This window comes from Panthera uncia (genome assembly GCF_023721935.1).
Source record: "Panthera uncia isolate 11264 chromosome A1 unlocalized genomic scaffold, Puncia_PCG_1.0 HiC_scaffold_17, whole genome shotgun sequence".
Taxonomy (NCBI): domain Eukaryota; kingdom Metazoa; phylum Chordata; class Mammalia; order Carnivora; family Felidae; genus Panthera; species Panthera uncia.
In genome coordinates, this window is record NW_026057577.1 from 105,542,719 (window position 1) to 105,560,659 (window position 17,941).

The 17,941-nt window shown below is 34.8% G+C and overlaps 1 protein-coding gene and 1 pseudogene across 1 annotated transcript in view; both read right to left on the reverse strand.

Moving 5' to 3' along the window:
* Positions 1–17,941, reverse strand: part of SGCD (sarcoglycan delta) — a 559,487-nt gene that overhangs the window by 459,037 nt on the left and 82,509 nt on the right. The gene's annotated exons all lie outside the window — the stretch shown is intronic.
* Positions 4,337–4,434, reverse strand: LOC125935915 (uncharacterized; annotated as a pseudogene).

Sequence of the window (17,941 nt, forward strand, 5' to 3'; positions counted from 1 at the left end):
ATCTATGAGACCTGGAATGGGGAATAGGAGAACAGTGAAGTTCTAAAGCAATCCTTGCTTCCTCCTGATTGGCATGTCTGAATGGTACACAAGTCCTGCTCTCACCAAACAAACTTAAGCCAGTAATTTGGGTTACCGTGGTACTAACCTTCTTCTCAACTCTGTGAATCTACAGCTCTTGTACCTTTTCTCATGGATCTAGTTTCTAACTCTTAGTCCAAATTATCAAGATAATCTGAGAAGCTAATCCTGGGTTAGTAAATCTTCTAGTCCAATAAACTTTCCCAAGTTTACCTTGTATTCAATATTAATAATGGGTTCCCAGAACCCACCTTTCAACAAAGTATGGAAGAGAATTTCCATGGAAGTGGCCTCAGTTCTATCAATTATTGCTAAGTCTAACCATCAGCAACCACCTACTAGTTTCTTCTCAGATATCATGGTGGCTTCTTCTTCTCATTGTGTTCCAAACCAAATTCATTACCCTTCCTTTCTATCATTTTTCCTGTATCTTTCCTACTGAAACAACCCCTCTTCCAAGCTACTTATTTCCTTATCTATCCTCAATCATTTCCACTCAAAACTTCAAATTCAGCTTGACTTCTGTTTTTCTCAGGACAGATTGTACACAGCTGATTACTTTTATGCAATGTATACGCATAAGCTGATATTTATACTTTAAGAAATATTTATATATCCAAATACCTTGTATGAGTATTACAAGTATTGATAATACAGGTGATAATAAGTAACTGTGCTGGGCTTACACAACTATTTATTTGACCACTAAACATTTACTAAGCACATACTACAAGCCCATCACTATGCAAAGTACTGGAGATAAAACAAGTGAATGTTGCTGCTTATACCCTGATTGCAGTACTTGTATTTGAAATCATTTCAAATAAGTGTCCTAAATGCCTAATAGCTTACCATTTATTTTCCTTATCAAAGTAGAAATCATTCAACTGGGTAAATCAGGTGGTATAAGTGTTACTTTTCCACAAAACTTAGGCAAACTCTTGAGTAAGCAGATGAGAGAGTCTCTCCTAGCTTTCTACTTTCCTTATATCATCTATCAGAATGGCTAAAATTAACAACACAAGAAACAACAGGTGTTGGCGAGATGCAGAGAAAGGGGAACCCTCTTGCACTGCTGGTGGGAATGTAAACTCATGCAGCCAATCTGGAGTATGGAGGTTCCTCAAAAAACTAAAAATGAGAACTACCCTACGATCCAGCAATTGTACTATTAGATATTTACCCAAAGGACACAAAAATACAGATTCAAAGAGGTACATGATCCCCAATGTACAGCATTATGAACAATAGCCAAACTTTGGAGAGAGCCCAAATGTCCATAGACTAATGAATGGATAAAGAAGATGTGGTATATATAAACAATGGAATATGACTAAGCTATCAGAAAAATTAAATCTTGCCATTTGCAATGACGTAGATGGATCTAGGATGTATTCTGCTTAGTGAAATAAGTCAATCAGACAAAGACAACTATCATAGGATTTCACTCATGTGGACTTTAAGAAACAAAACAGGTTAACATATAGGAAGGAGAGGGAAAAGAGAAGAAAGGGAAACAAAACACAAGAGACTCTTAACAATAGAGAACAAATGAAGGGTTGATGAAGGGAGGTGGGTGGCAGATGGGTTACATGGGCGATGGGTATTATGGAGAACACTTGTTATGATGAGCACTGGGTGCTGTATGTAAGTGATGAATCACTGAATTCTACTCCTGAAACCAATGTTGCACCATATGTTAACTACCTGAAATATAAATAATCAAAAATAAAAATCAATTAAAAGACTGAGGCAAACTCTTTTGAGTAAAAAGATTAGAGAGTCTCTCCTGGCTTTCCAGTTTTCTTTTATCATTTGTGCTCTTCTCCCTGTTTTTGTGTCTCAATTGAAAATTATCTTCTGTCAGTTATAGTAAATACTGATTCTCAATCTCTTTATTTCAGTAGAAATATAAATGACACCACTGAAAAAATCAAAACTCAAATTGTGTTTTGAAACTATAGGAAAATTTGGCATCCATTCTCTTAACAAACTGTTGATTTCTGATCTAGCAATAGAAGCAAGCACATAGAATGCTGAGTAAGAGGTCCTGAAGACAAAATTAAGAGAGACTCAAAATGTCATTTCATGGCACCGTATATTCTAGTTTAGATTTTCAAATGGCAGTGTGCATTCTTTAGTATTTACTGGGATATATGATTGTAATTCTAATGATAATAAAAGTAATAGTCTTTTCGGCAGATTGTGCTAATAAGAGTTTTTCTGTCATCTCATATGTTTAGAAAATACCCTATTAATCTTCACAGTGTGACATTTTTACGTGTGGTAAGTAATTAATATTTTAAGGCAGATTGATAGCTAGATTGCTTACCACTGAGGAATATTTTCAGTCAAGAGAGAGTTATTTTACTAAAGTTGAACTTCACTAAAGTTGAACAAGCTCTGAACTGTGAAACACCAAGGTAAAAACAAACAAACAAAAAAAAAACTGTCACCTTTGACATCTAGCTAGCACTGGATTGGTTTCTAGTGGCTTTAAAAGGCTTGCATGGGAAGTTATCAATTAAGTGGTCAATGATTAAGATAATTTCACAGAAATGATAAAACAAAGAGGTTAAGTGACTTGCTCACTAAAAGTGAAAGAGCCTAACATAAAATTTAACTTATCCTTATATTCTTATTTTCTGGTTTAAATGATAACTCAGGAGATTTCTACCAAGAGGTGAAGTCGTGAAGATTTTTTGTTTTGTCTGGTTTTTGCTTGATAACAATCTTTTCCCCAAAGTGATTTCTGTGGTTAATTTGAGTTAGACTAGTTACAACAAGACCTACTGGTTCTTATAAAACTGCCATTTCACGAAATGAAAATGTAGCCAATTGGGACTAAAATATAATTTGGAAATAAATCTCATTGGAATGTAGTTGTTATTAATAATGATGATAAGGTCATGTTGGAACACTAAAAACCTATCTGTGCTTCTGATAGTTTGTATCCTTGTTTTTAGGCTCAAATACCTCCCTCTTTTGTCTGGGACACTATTCTTCATGTTTTGTCCACTTTAAAAGGTAATTGAAGAATAATGGTTTTGTCTCCGGGGTAGGTCACCATCAGAAAGTTAATCGTGACATAGAATGCCAAATTTTTAAGAGAACAGATCTGGGTCTGAGTGATGAAAATTGAACCTTGGCCCTACCATTTACTGGCTGTGTAATGCTGGACACATGTCTCTAACCTTCCTAAACCTCAGTGTTGCCATCTATACACTGGGGGTGAAAACTGTACATATATAGACTGAACAAACCAATGCAGATGAAACAGCACAGTGCCTATTTTATAGTAAGTGAGCAATCAACAAAAGAGAACTGTTATCATGTTAACACAAATTCATAACTTCTCTATGTTGACATTTGTTATAAAAACCCAGAATTGAAAGAAGATATGGATCATAATTGGATTCATTAATTTATGCACCAATTTTAATTTTCCCTTCATTGGATGCATATCTTATCACATATGTTGATTTATCTAAAAAGACATGCCCTGTTGTGATTACTGTTCCATTTGTGGTTGTCCTTGGACAGAAAGCAACTGTCACACAATCTACATCCTGCTGCTTTGTTGTCATGTTAGCCACAAGCCAGTCATGTCATTTAGGTTCCCCCTCTGCATTCAATCTGTCACCACATCCTGCTGTTCACTCTTCCATGGCATCACTAATGTCAGCCTCATGCTCTCCATTCTTGGAAACACAGCATTCCAGCCATTGTCTGCACAAACTAAATCCAACTTATTTCCCAGGATTCTACCTCACTGCATCAACTATTTCTTTAGAAAATCAACAGGTCCAAAGTCTTGTCCAATTTATGAAATCCTGCACTATAAGCTTTCAATTCAAACCATGAGCAAACAAAACCACGTACTCACTTCCCCCAACAGTCTCATTTTGGGATTCTGGGTATTGTTCTCCTATGTTAAACCAACACCAGGGTAACTCTGTTTGCTTATACAATATTATCGATCTCTCATAGAACTAGTTCTACATAGTCCCATCCTTCTCAGCACCCATGCAACAATCTCCATTGATCACCTAAGAAAATTCAACTTCTTCAGAGGCTATCTATCCAAATGGCCCTGAGTTTTCACAATCCTATATTGTGAATGCTATTACTTTCAGTCCAAAGAGTCAAAATTAGTTACTTCCCATAAACTTTATCAACTCTTCCTGCCTCATCTGATAAAACTTATACATTCAAAGTAAGAAGAACTGCCCATTGCCTACCACTTACTCCCTCTTTACATTCTTCCAAATAAATACAAGGACTAATTTCATAGTTTTAAACTGATAAGAACAGATACTACACGTGATCTTAGCCAAAAGGCCAAGAAGCGATTAATTTCATAGCTATAATAATTAGTTTATTATTTACATTGACAGCAATACATCTTCATAATAGTACATGGGAAGATTGGAGGTTGCTGGTGAAGGTTGACCAGGGAGGCATATCAGAATCTTCAAGATGGAATACGTCCACTAAAAATACAAGTAAAACATGATTGACAAGAAAGGTTACCTAAATGGTGCTTTATTTTTCATACTAAGTAGAAAAAAATATTTTAAGCAGATGCACCCAACAATTTTCAAAGCAATCAAATAATGTATAGTTTTTGCTACTTCTGTCTCTTTAAAAGTCAAATAACTGTCCAGTGACTGATGAATGGATAAAGAAGATGTGTGTGCATACACACACACACACACACACACACACACACAATGGAATATCATTCAGCAATCAAAAAGAATTAAATCTTGCCATTTGCAACAACGTGGGTGGAACTAGAGTGTATTACACTAAGTGAAACAAGTCAGAGCAAGACAAATATCACGCGATTTCACTCATTTGTAGAATGTAAGAAACAAAACAGATGAACAAAGTAGAAAGGAAGGAAAAATAATATGAAAAGAGAGAGGGAGGCAAACCATAAGAGACTCTTAAATACAGGAACAAACTGGAGGGGTGTTGAGTGGAGGGACAGTCTAAATGGGTGATGGGCATTAAGGAGGGCACTTATTGGGATGAGCACTGGGTATTTTACGTAAGTCTTGAATCACTCGGTTCTACTCCTGAAACCAATACTACACTATATGCTAACTAATTTGAATTTAAATGAATAAATATTTAAAAAATAAATACTTGAGGTCTTAAAAAAATAAAAGTCAAATAACTATCTTCTTTCTGCTCTAGTATGTTTTTAAAAATACATTATTATGTTATTTGCTTTGAAACTTCAATGAACATTCAAAGGAGAGCAGTCCATTTTTATGCTCCATAAGAAGATGTGAGATTTGTAAAAATTTCAGAAAAACAAGTCCAGAATGAATCCCATTTCAAAAGCTAACCATTTTACTTCACTCGAGGGTTCTTTAAAGTACCAACTTCTACCTGAAATTATTTATTACCAAAAAAATCAAATGTACCTCACCTCCTACAGAATAAAAACCAATAGATGATGTTGAGTATAAGAACTTGTTAAAACTTGCCTCTCCCTTCCTTGAAAAGAAAATATTAACAAATTCAACAGAGTAACTAGCATAAGGTGAATTCTCTATATGTAGGAATCTCAAAAAGTAGAAATTGTTAATATTTCCTCTGTCTCAACCCATAAACACTTGCAAATACTTAAAATGTGGAATCTTAGCAGTGGATAGAACTTTAGAAATCGTCTAGCACAATACCTTTGTTCCCCTGAGAACCTTTTCTACTTGACTTTTGTCTGCAGTCTGAGAACAGTTGTTTCCAATGACAGTGAGTTCATTCGTCCTGGAAGAAGCCTCGTCATTTTCTTAAATGAAAGTATCAGAACTGAAACTTTCATGCTTACATCTATTCATTGGTTCTAACTAGGCCATATGGAGCCATGAAAAATGAGCTCAATCATTTCATCATCATAGATCCTACAACAATTCCATTTCATACACATTTCAAAGTCTTCAGTTCTCTAAGCTGCCAATTGTTCCAACCATTCTTGTTGAGAAAATGAGAGGAGTTAAAATAATGAGGCTGAAAATCAGTCTGATCGAGCTCTCAGTACCAGCCCTGTCCTACATGAGTTGCAGGTCCTTGGGCAAGATATTTAATCTCTATGAAACTTGCTTTCATCTGGGAATAACACCATTTAATTCACAAATTTTGTTATTAAGATTAGTAGATCCTGTATGTAATTTGCTTAAAACACACAAAAACTTTGAAGAAAGTGTTGATATTTTCATAATGGTTTTGTTTTACCATCGTCTCTTGGGATGTACTTCCCTATAAGCTGATAAATCTCCAAAAATAAATGAGTCTAATAAACATAATAAAATTCCTATTATTATTGAGATTACTACAGTTAGATACCCAGTCTACCATTCATACTATCACGTACTAACAATTTAAGAAACAATTCTATTTTCTGATTATTTTCAATAGATACTTCATGCCTGTATCTGAAGTTTTTGATTTATAGTGATAAAAATCACAAAAAGCTGGTCTACTTGATAGACTCTATTGGACACATGAGTAAATTAAATAACATCAGGACATGTTAAGATTTAAGCACACGCAAATATGCACAATATCAAAACGGAACAAACTCCCTTATCTAGCTAATACTCTGAGGTATGAATCGGAAACCTAAGGTACAGATTCTGTGGCAAAACTCCAAAAATATGTATTCATAAAGGCCGAGCTTTGCAAAGCAAGTAACAAAACCAGAAATGTTCCTTCTTCTCCAAACCTTGAATTACCATGACAGCTCCAGTATGTGTGAATTCTCAAATACTTATAAAAATGATACCAGATTTTAACTGAAGGCAGAAATATGTGAATATTTATTTTGTCCTATATTTTTGTCTCCAGAATTCATTGAAAATCTGTAGAAGAATAGAAGCAGCCTAAGATTTCAAACATGGTAATCCTACCCCTGGGAATTTAAAGACAAAGATCGTGTGCTAAAATGGCAGTGTTACACTCTCCAGTTCCATCCACGTTGCTAGAAAACCAGAGAGTGTTATGCTAAGTGAAATAAGTCATAGAGAGAAAGACAGATACCATATGTTTTCACTCTTATGTGGATCCTGAGAAATTTAACAGAAGACCATGGGGGAGGGGAAGAAAAAAAAAGGTTAGAGAGGGAGGGAGCCAAAACATAAGAGACTCTTAAAAACTGAGAACAAACTGAGGGTTGATGGGGGGTGGGAGGGAGGGGAGGGTGGGTGATGGGTATTGAGGAGGGCACCCGTTGGGATGAGCACTGGGTGTTGTGTGGAAACCAATCTGATAATAAATTTCATAAAAAAATAAAAATAAATAAAAATAAAAACGAAATTAAAAAAATAGATAAAAATGAAATAAACTGGCAGCGTTGTTACCATAGCAAAATGTACATTAATTAACTTGGCATTTTGTGAATTGTACCTCTGCATGTTTTGATCTAAAATACTTCTCGTATATAGGGTTAAAACTTTGAAAACTACAGAAGCAGACAAGATAATCAATTATTTCCACCATTACTAAATCTTATGGCTGGCCTTAGTTGTCATTATATCAACTAAGGTCTAGATGGCAGGAATGGTATCTGTAGCTCTATCACTAAGAGATAGCAACATAAATAAGGCTCTGGCTTCTATTTTTATTTTGACCTCAATAAAGTATTACAGAGTTACAGCTGCTTCTCAATGATTTGATTAGCTATTCAAATCACAAGGTCTCATTTTAACAGACTTGGTGATCCTAAAGCATGTGTAAAGTGTTATGGTTTTTTTTAATGTGTAGGGATTATGCAAAAAAAATAAGATTCAGAATGCTTTTATGATACATTAACTCAGTTTAACTTGTAGTCCAACTACCAGAATGGAAATTCTCTCTCAATTGAAGAAATTTGCATATATATGCACCCATACATACATTTATGTATGTGTTCACTTGTCTATGTATATCATCAGTGTGTTTAGCTTTTTAATTTTACCAAATTAACTTTTTAAATATTTTTACAGTACTTTCACAACTCTTATCTAATTTTATCCTTACTATGTATGCTCCTATATATGGAAGAGGTGAATAGATGTGAGTGCCCTTCAAAGATGAAGAAATTAAAGTAGATAAAGATCCAATACATTTCACCTGGTCACAAAGGAAGACACCGGTCTCTTGACCTACAGCTTTGGAAATCTCAACTAGATAGTATTTAAAAAGAGAGAAAAGAGGCAGCAAGAAAAAAAGAGAAAAGGAGGTAAGGAGAGAGGCAGATAGAGAGATAAAAAGAGTGAAAGAGGGAAAGAGACTCTACTCAGAAACATTTATATGATTGAAGTACATTTCTTCCTTGTGGCTATCTCATTTCTTTTGACCAAGCATCTATTTTAGGATAATGGCAAGACAAGACAGTGAATAAGTGTATCAGTGAGTGAACATGGGTGAATATACTACTTGGAAAACACTCTGCGAGGTCCTGTGGAATGAAGATGGAAATGTGAGTAGTTTAAATATAAAGACAGCATTGCATCTGTGACAACATGGATGGAACTTGAGGACACTGCGCTAAGTGAAGTAAGTCAGAGAAAGAAAAATACTGCATCCTGTCACTTATACATAGAATCTGAAAGAGCTGAAGTCAGAGAGTAGAATAGTGGTTACCAGACACACAGAGGTAGGGGAAATGGGGAGATGTTGGTCAAAGATTACAAACCTCCAGTTATAAATAGGATAAGATCCGGGGATCTAATATACAGCATAGTGGTTATAGTTAATAATACTGTGTTACATACTTGAAAGTTCCTAAGAAAATCATCTTAAATTTTCTCATAACCAATAAGAAATGGTAATTATTTGAAGTGACTGAGGTGTTAGCTAATGCTATGATGGTTATCTTTTCAAAATATATGTGTATTAAATCAACATGTGTATACACTATAAACTTATACAATGTTATATGTTAATCATATCTCAATGAAGCTGGTAAAAAATAGGACATAGTTCTTTTCTTTAATGAAATTTATGGTCTAATAGGCATAAGCATGAAAACCATATAAATATACTAATACACTTATTTATATTAGCAGAATGAATGTACACACAGAAAGAATAGGGAATAAGCTATTCTTTTACCCACTGGTAGAGTTTTTAAAACTACAAAATAAAAACTGTCATAGTTCTGCAAACCAACTTGTGACTCTGGCCTTTTCACACAAGACTCGGGTCAACTTCGCCAAGAGTTTAGAAAAGTGTTCAGGCAACAATAGCCATTTCAGCAAAATGCCAATTTAGTAAATTGTAGTTAGATAAACTAAGTTTTGCCAAATAGAAAATGTTGGCCATAACATTATTCCATCGCAGGCTGAAAATCTGATGAGGTTAAGTTCTATTAAACTGTTGCCAGCTTACAAGAGTCAGGTGCTAGCAAACGTATGGCAATTTTCTTTCTGTTCCAGCCTTAAAGTAAATCTGACTCCTCGTCTCTTTTTTTTTCTTTTTCTTCTTCAGACAGTGGTGTATGTAATATCTTTCATGTTGTTTGAATGACAATATTACATTTTAGTAAATATAACACTGTTATTAATGTTAAAAATTCTATTAATAGCTTCTTTCTTTCATTAGGCTAATCACTGTAATATTTTTGCCATTATTTTGATGACAAATAGAGCAAATAAAAAGATGAAGAAACAGTAAAAAAAAAAAAATCCCCCCAAAGCCATGGTGATACATACTTATTTTTATTTTACATTATTAGCTGTTATTTTCTCTGTTACTTGGTGTGTATCGGTCAAAAGATTAACATCTTCACTTTTAAATTTATTTATGTTTTACTTCACTGAAAAAAAAATTGGGGGAGTTAAATTTGGCATAGTTCAGAAGGTCAAGCAACTGTAGGTTAAACCTTTCTTAGCTATTACCTATGCAAAGAAAGATAAGCCAAAACTAATTTTTGTACAAAAATAATAATATTTAAAGTTAAGGGGATTTAAAATCCATTTTAAGGCTGCCCCACACCTATTCCTTGTATTAGAAATTCTATGGAAGAAGAAAAGCCAAAGGGGAAAAAAAAAGAGTTAATGGTTAGCTTAGAAAACTCATGGCTAGTATTTCTTCTTGCTGGTCTGTGAATGTGTGGTAATATTATACTCTTTTAGAAGATTAGGATTTTATTTTTAGGTAATATTTAAAACCAAAATATTTCACTATACTATTAAAAATCAAATTAAATTTTTCTTCATGACTGCATAAATTAAGCCTGACATCAATACACTTTACATAAGTATATTTATAATGCCATGCCATTTTCAGAGATGCTATTGTTTAAAACACCATGCATTCTGTTTTCAATCATGTTAATACTCTTGTGGTCTTAATATTAAAATATTACATTCCTTTGATTATACTTGCTTTAATTTTTTTCTCCAGAACTCACATCATTAAAGTATTCTTTTTTCTGGAATTTCTCCAAATATATTTACCTTGTCCCTATGACAAATGTGTTTAAGAGCCTGAGACTATCATGACAGAATACAAGTTACAAAACTGCACCAAGTGCATGTCTCTACTCTTGAAAAAGCTCATACTTCATTTTGAAAGTGCTAGGTATAATGTAGCACCTTATGGGTGGTGGCATAAGAGACAGCTGGGAATAAAATAAGTATTGCCTTGGCTTTATAGAGATACTTCCATAAACAAACTAATCTAGTATTTCAAATTTAAGAGTTTAACTTTACAGAAGTAAAAGAAATATGGCAGAAGAATATATATATCCAAAACATGACTAGTGGAGATATAATTCTAAAAGCAGCAACAATGAAATGGTATTTATCAGTAGAGAAATTGTTAAATATTTTAAGGCACATCTACAGTTGTTAGGTGTGGAGAGTCACAAGAAACTGTCCTTCAAGAAGTCCAGTCAACATTTTCATTGAAGCCAGATTGTCCCAAATCCTTTGAATAGCTAATGGGTTAAACTACACAGCCAATGGATTAAACTACACAACCCACATCCACTGGTAGCTCTCCAATGTGCTGAAATATAAGTGCTTCTAATCATAACTAAGAACTACTTAAAATGAAGGCTATGTCTGTATGGCTTATTTCACTTAGCATCACACTCTCCAGTTCCATCCATGTTGCTACAAAAGGCCATATTTCATTTTTTCTCATTGCCACGTAGTATTCCATTGTGTATATAAACCACAATTTCTTTATCCATTCATCAGTTGATGGACATTTAGGCTCTTTCCATAATTTGGCTATTGTTGAGAGTGCCGCTATAAACATTGGGGTACAGGTGCCCCTATGCATCAGTACTCCTGTATCCCTTGGATAAATTCCTAGCAGTGCTATTGCTGGGTCATAGGGTAGGTCTATTTTTAATTTTCTGAGGAACCTCCACACTGCTTTCCAGAGCGGCTGCACCAATTTGCATTCCCACCAACAGTCCTGAGAAACATAACAGAAACCCATGGGGGAGGGGAAGGAAAAAAAAAAAAAAGAGGTTAGAGTGGGAGAGAGCCAAAGCATAAGAGACTGTTAAAAACTGAGAACAAATTGAGGGTTGATGGGGGGTGGGAGGGAGGGCAGGGTGGGTGATGGGTATTGAGGAGGGCACCTTCTGGGATGAGCACTGGGTGTTGTATGGAAACCAATTTGACAGTAAATTTCATATATTAAAAAATAAAAAATAAAAAAATAAAAAAATAAAAAATAAATAAATAAATTAAAAAAAAAAAATGAAGGCTATGTGAGTCAACTCCAAAAGGCAGAAGAGCTACAGGGAATCAGGAGAGTTTCAGACTCATTTGATACAAATGACCATATATTGATTATTTATCAATATATAATATCTAAAATCTAGAATAGATGTAAAGTTGATTGCATTTGCTTTCTACTGGATCACTGTATAACCAAACTCTCGAGGAGAGAAAAAAATGGAGCTTTAGTTTGTAGTGAGAAGCAGACAGACTCACTTCAAGTTCTGCATAACAAGTCTTGTATTAAAGGTGTTCTCATGTAAGAAGTCTTCTTGGATTAATTCCACCTCTTCTTTTTTTTTTTTTAATGTTTTATTTACTTTTTAGAGGGAGAGACAGAGCACGAGTGGGCGAGGGGCAGAGAGAGAGGGAGACACAGAATCCAAAGCAGGGTCCAGGCTCTGAGCTGTCATCACAGAGCCCAATGCAGGGCTGGAACCCACAAGCCACGAGAACATGACCTGAGCTGAAGTCAGACACTTAACCAACTGAGCCACCCAGGAGGCCCTAATTCCACCTATTCTACATATTCCTTTAAACAGTAAGTTATAAACGGCATTTTTATAATTTATGCTCACAACTCTTCCCATGTATTTTATCTCTCTCAAGTTGAATTTCATGCTTATTAATAATGTTGAGTTTTATAGCTAACTTATTATCTAAAATCATGTTTTTATGGAGGGTCTCAAAAATGCTTTAATGAATAAATTGATAGAAAAGAAACACAGTGACCACTTTTCTTAACTTTTTTATTTTTCTCAATGACAGAAGACAACTGTCAAAATGACCAGTTGCTAGAGTGACAAGTGCAACAAATGCAGATGGATCAACAGACAAAAATTTCCCCTCTACCTCTGGTTTCTACCTATAATTTTAGGAAATGGTAGCCTCTTTATTCCACAGTTTTAAAACACCTATGGTACATTATAATCAAGAGTCTATATGCAATTGATATTGAAATAATTTGGGAAAAGATTTGGAAAGCTCAGCAATAATCTAATTTTGATGTAGATTTAGATATTCCCTACAGAAGTGCCAAAGCTTAAATGTAGAAGGTAAAAACTGATAGCGTAATTAGAATCAAGAAAGCATTTTAGGGGCACCTGGGTGGCTCAGTTGGTTGAGCGTCTAACTCTGGATTTTGGCTCAGGTCATGATTGTAGGGAGCCATGGGCTCAAGCCCAGCGTTGGGCTCTGTGCTGAGCATGGAACCTACTTAGGATTCTCTCTTGCGCGCGCTCTCTCTCTCTCTCTCTCTCCCTCTGCCCCTCTCCCCAAATTGTGTTATCTAAAAAATAAAAATAAATAAAAAGGAATATATTTTAAATCTATAAACAGCATTAAAGATCAGCTAATCCAAACTGCTTATATTTTAGAACTGGGAAATATTAAGATCCAGAAATATAAAATGACTTGCTTTAAGTTACAAAGAACAGTGCTAGGACCAACCAAAAGTCATGCCTCTTCCTTGCTACTTTTCTTTTCTGAATATTTTCCTTTTATAATTTGTGGCTTTTAAAAAAATTATATTGACGGAGTCACAAGCATCTTAAAGCCATCAGAGCATAAGTAAAATTATCTCTGATGAAGAGTAGAAGGTGTCATACTTTGTCAGCTGATTTTTGCCTTTTTCAAAATGGCGGAAACTAAAATGTCCAAAAGACATTTGCAAGAAGAGACTACTCTGATCTAAATCATTTCTTTTTAAAAAATTTTTTAAATGTTTATTCATTCCTTGAGAGAGATAGAGAGACAGCATGAGCATGGGAGAGGCAGAGAGAGGGAGACACAGAATCTGAAGCAGGCTCCAGGCTCTGAGCCACCAGCACAGAGCCCAATGCAGGGCTCAAACTCACAAACCGTGAGATCATGACCTGAGCTGAAGTCAGATGCTCAACCGACTGAGCCACCCAGGTGTCCCCTAAATCATTCTTTCTAAACACATTTAAAAAAAAAAAAAAAAAAAAAAAAAAAAAAAAACCACAGTTGGCAAGCTCCAAGGGTCATGTTCACCAGTAAAAGTATGTTTTATTAAAATCTTTTTGATACAATAAACATTTCAATTTAGGTCTTATCATTCAGTTGTCCTGATAATAATGCCTATAAACATGTGACTAAGTGCATTTGAAGAATAAAAAAAAAACTCAATCTTTTCAAGGGCCTGGTGAGTCACCTTTGAATAATATGATGCATTTTTATGTAAAAACCAGCTTTTTCCCTTTGGACATGTGTCTATATCATATGCACTACACAAATGCTCTAAGAAAGAGCGACACAAAGAAAAAGTCTTCCTTCAAATGAACAAAATTATCTATTCTCAAAGCTACAGTACACAAGATCTATTACACTTTCAGGTTAAATGCAGAAGTGTCCTGTACTTGACTTGGCAAAAATTTAATTTCTAAAATGCCACATAAAACCATTTAACCATACTCATCATATACTAATTAAAAAATATTTTTAGGGGCACCTGGGTGGTTCCGTCAGTTGAGTGTCCGACTTTGGCTCAGCTCATGATCTCGCGGTTTGTGAGTGTGAGCCCCATATCAGGCTCGCTGCTGTTAGCCTGTCAGAGCAGAGCCTGCTCCAGATCCTCTGTCCCCTGCTCTCTGCCCCTCTCAGAAACACTCTCTCAAAAACAAACATTTAAAAAGTATTTTTAATATTTCATACCTATAAGACCGTCCACATGTAACAGCCTAACCAAAAATTATGCTGTTGCTAAGTCTGTAGAGAAACCAATAAGCTCATATACTGTTAGTTGGAGGGCATAATGATTCAACCTTAATGAAGAATAACTCTACATATCTAGCAAAACTCTATATGCATTCATCTTCTGACCCAGCAATCTAGGAGTTTATCTAAAAATGTATTTCCACAAGAATTAAACATATGCACAAAACCTTGTGGCATATTCATTGTAGCATTAATTGTGACAGCAGAATATTGGGAAAAACTAAAATGTCTAATCACAGAAGACTGGTTAAATACACTATAATAACTTCATACTACAGAGTATTAGATGTACAACAGAAATGAGAAAATCTTTATGAACAAATATGGAGTGATTTCTAAAATAGGCTGGTAAGTAAAAATATCAAGGTATGAATGACTATTGTATTTACTTTTTGAGTAAAAAAGGGTAAATGTAAGTGTATGTATACATATGAATGTACATAAATGCACTTATTCAAGTGTATGTAGACACGTAAGTATGTGTATATATTTGTAGCATGCATTTGAATGTACACAATATGGATAAATGAGAAAATAATAAAATCTACTTATGGGAATGTCAGAACAAAGTAGAAAAAATAAAGATGAGAATAAGATTTGTCCGAGCACAACTTTTCATTTAGTTTTAATTCTAAACCTAGAAGCATTTTACACTTTCAAAAAAACTACCTTAAAAAGGTTTAAAAGTCATACCTAATATAAAAGACAAAGAGCAAAGAAACTTAACTCCATATCAAATTGATGACATAACTATATATAAAAAGTAGTTAATCCAAGTAACTTTCTTGGTGAGAAACATTCTAAAGACAAAGACACTACAAAGAAATCTAAAACTTAGTATCAATAACAAAAATCACAATACCAATCTGGTGGGTTTGTTCTTAGAATTACATTTTAAAAATATGTACAAGAGGGGCGCCTGGGTGGCTCGGTCGGTTAAGCGTCTGACTTCGGCTCAGGTCATGATCTCACGGTCCATGAGTTCGAGCCCCGCGTCGGGCTCTGTGCTGACAGCTCAGAGCCTGGAGCCTATTTCAGATTCTGTGTCTCCCTCTCTCTCTGCTCCTCCCCGTTCATGCTCTGTCTCTCTCTGTCTCAAAAATAAATAAACGTTAAAAAAAATTAAAAAAAAATATGTACAAGATAAGGTAAACTTATCTTGTGGGGTATATGAGAATCCTTTCTACTATCTTTAGAATAGTGGAATAGTAGAATCTTTCAATTCTTCTGAAATCTAAAATTGTTCTAAAATAAGGAAATTTATCTAAAGAAATAAGTTTACTTAAGGAAAAATAAGTGCATATGCAGAAGAACTAAGTATAATATTTGACATAGAAGAAATAATTGATCTAAAAAAAATCAAATATCTCAAAGATAGTGAACACTCACTGAGCACTTAATGTTGTCACTATTGTTTTGTTATCGCGTTCTGATAGATTTTTGGGGTTGGGCATTAAATTTTGTGTGACATAGTACATTCAACAGTTTCTGAGTCATGAGATCAAGCATCATAAAATCATTCAACCATACTCAGAGATCATTTTCCAAAATTACCTTATAATTATACTCTCTGTAAGGTATTACATTTATATGTATACAGACATATATAAGAAGAGAAGTAACTCCTTACTGTTTTCAGGGGAGATTCACACATTACCCTACAAAAGCCTCACAGTGACTCAGCAAAATAGATAGGGCAGGCTAGGACATCTCCCTTGAACAAATAAGCAAACAGGGGTCTAGAGATGATTAAATACTTGTTCTTGTTCACACAGCTCATTTGTAATAAAGTTAGGACTAGAATCCTACTCCCTCCTAGCCCATTGTTCTTCCTGACACATGCTACATCCTCACCTATACATAGGGGATTAGGATCTATTTAAGTTAACAAGGTATTGGCTTTGCAAAAATGTTATGAATTTGTTGTATTTCATTTAGGAGAAAGGTGACTCTCCTGCCCCTTTATAGAAAGTATTTTCAAGGTAAGGTCTCAGAAGATACAGTTTGCTCTACAGAATCTAGGGCATGGTGTACGTTGATTCGGAAACTCACAGAAGCACCAACACAGGGAAAAATAAAATTTATAGACATTTCTCTCTCAATACATTTCTGACATTATAATAGAGTACCGTTTTATGCAATGGAACCTGTGTGATTATTTTACAAAGTCCTAAACAATCTAGCTTCATCTGACTCTTTAAACCTTGTCTTCTACTATTCTTCAACATAAATTCTGCTCATTACCCTGATCTACTCATTGTAAATATTCATTTTGTTGCCTTTGTACCACTCTTTGCTTTTTTAGTTCCTGTTGTTTCCCACTGAAGAATCCTCTTACTAGCCCAACCTCAAAAGAATATAATGAAAGATCATGGAGTAGCTCTCAGATTCTAAGCCTTTAGAAAGGCTGTAACCCGGGTGGCTGGTGAAGATGCGCGTCTGGCAGTTCTTAACAGTCTATACTGAGTGTGCATTATGAGCTTTTGCTTCACCTCCTTCTGTGGATGCAGGAAGGGCAATTTACAGCAGCAAAAATCTATTGAGCAGTATGAATGTAACTTAGGTAAAAATTACACGTACCCAATGAATATCTCAAGATTCAGCCTTCCTGTGTATTCTAGGAATTTTCGTGGTCTTTGGAGATCACAGTTCTGGAAATGTCTATTCCTATATCACTCATTGCTAAAGAACACATCTGACACAAACTTACACTGTCATTATCAAACTCATCCACTGATTTTTTTGAGTGGTTACTTAAACCGTATCTTGCTCTTTAATTGAGATGATACCTTTCCAAACGTACATTGCTTTACAGATAAAGGAAAAGACAATTCAAAGTTGTCTCATTCAACAAGTATCCAACATGTCATTTATGATAATCTGTATAATTGCATTTATTCTTGACAGTAATTCCATGAGGCAGTGACTGCTGTTCCTTTTTCTCAAAGAAACTAAGGCTCAGGAAAGTAATATAACTGGTGAAGGTTACATATGCTGACACACGCAAAGGAGGTTTTAACAAGGTAGGGAATTAAACTTGATCCACTGTCTACACCATCTTCTTGGCATATCATCATGTGGCATCAATCCAGGAACCACTCTAGTTCATGTCCTATAGTGAGTGTGTGTTACCTCCTTCATTAAAGTGGAACCTCTTTCAATAAGAGTATTTTAATAATATGTACCTTATGTACATATTACATCATCTACCATGCTTAGCATATTACTGAAAACATTATAAGCCATTAAGAGGTGATTCTGACTAATACATGATTCACTTGAGGTATAAAGTCAGCATCATAACCATATTTTTGGAATGGAATTTCTATTCTTATTATATAACACAAGATATCCGCTGGTCAGCCCTGTTAGAGAAAGGTTAAACCTCTCAC